Source organism: Fragaria vesca, linkage group LG5 (genome assembly GCF_000184155.1).
Source record: "Fragaria vesca subsp. vesca linkage group LG5, FraVesHawaii_1.0, whole genome shotgun sequence".
Taxonomy (NCBI): domain Eukaryota; kingdom Viridiplantae; phylum Streptophyta; class Magnoliopsida; order Rosales; family Rosaceae; genus Fragaria; species Fragaria vesca.
The window spans coordinates 15,710,829-15,712,311 of record NC_020495.1 but is presented as its reverse complement, the minus strand read 5'-3'; positions in this window follow the sequence as shown (position 1 = coordinate 15,712,311).

Below are 1,483 nucleotides of genomic sequence, written 5' to 3'. Positions count from 1 at the left end.
GTGAGTCTATACTTAAACTGATTTCAAAAACCAAAGGAAGTAGCTTCAGTGACCTTTCATCCTAAAATTCATGATTGTTCTTGTTTTTTTTTTTTTCTTTTTTCCTTTGTTTTATTCTACCCAGAAACAAACAATTTCTTCTTCTTCAGTATGCATACTCTTAGGGGGAGATTTGACTTATCACTGGTCTGTGTTTTGCTTTTGTCAACATGTGCTTATGTGTGTCTTTCAGAAGCATGGATTGGTTCTTCTAGGCGGTTTGTTCTGTCTAGAATCTAGTGTGGGGTCTTAAGTGTGTCATTACTAGCTTGGGCGGGTATTTATTAAAATAACCGTTTGAATTGTGGGTTAGTGGGCTGTGGTAGTTTACGAGACGCTTTGATCGTGTCTTTTCCCATCATCTTTTGCTTCCGCTTCTTTCTAATCATCATTTCCTTCTTCCTCCACCTTTCGAAACCCGTTCCCTCTTCTCCTCTCTTTTGCGTCTTCCCTTCTTGTCCCTTCCATGGCTAAATTTCCTTTTGATCCTGCCTTTGTTAACCTTGAAGATGAACCCACTTTCACGGACCCCCTCAATATCAACCCCATTCAGGCTATTGTTCCTATTCCTTTCATGAATACGGAACTCCGGCTAACCTCCATTCCAGGGCAGCCTTCTGTCTCTGAAAAACTTCAAGCCCTGGGTCCGATGGGTGGTTTTGATTCTGGTGGTTCTCAGCCCCAAGCGCCTCCGATGGCTACCCCCTCAAGGGGAGGCTCTTCCTCTGCTGCTGCCTCTCCGGCAGAATCCACCCTTGCCGATGCCCTCTCGGCCATCCGCAAACGCGCCCTCCCTGAGAAGACAAATCCTTCGGCTAAAATGGCCAAAGGCACCGCCTCCTCTGGTGGTGGTCCCTCCTCTGTGGCTTCTGCTGCTCAAGCCTCCCCTTGCTCCCCTGCTCCCCAATCCGACGGGGAATTGCAGCGTTCGGCTCCGGTCTCGGCGTCGGCAGGATCGAAGCAGGCTCGAGTTAAGCGCCCTGCTTCCTGGATTTCTAAGCCTTCCAAGTCTTCTGGGCAGCCCTCTTCTCCTACTGTGAAACTCCCGGCACGGTCCAATGCCCCATCCCAGAAGCCTCCAACGTCCTCCAAATCAGCCAAGGTTTCATCCAAAAACCCTGGTTCTGCTTCTGGTAGTGCCTCTGCTAAGGGTAAGGGTAAAGCCTCCATGTCTGGGAGTGAGGAGATGTATGCTACCATCCCTCCCAAGAAGCGCTCTCATGAGGTATTCTACTCTAAGATTCCCCCTCTTAGTCATTTTGTTGATGAAGATGCTCTTACTTTATTCTGCACTGTGCTTGTGGAAAAGCGAATTGTCTTTGAAAGGTCTTTTGCATTTGATACTTTGCATCCTAAAGTGAAAGAGTTTGTTGAGGATTTGCAGTGGGACCATGCCTTGGCCTCTTTCCCTAAGGTCAATCACACTTGGGTGCAGGAATTCTTT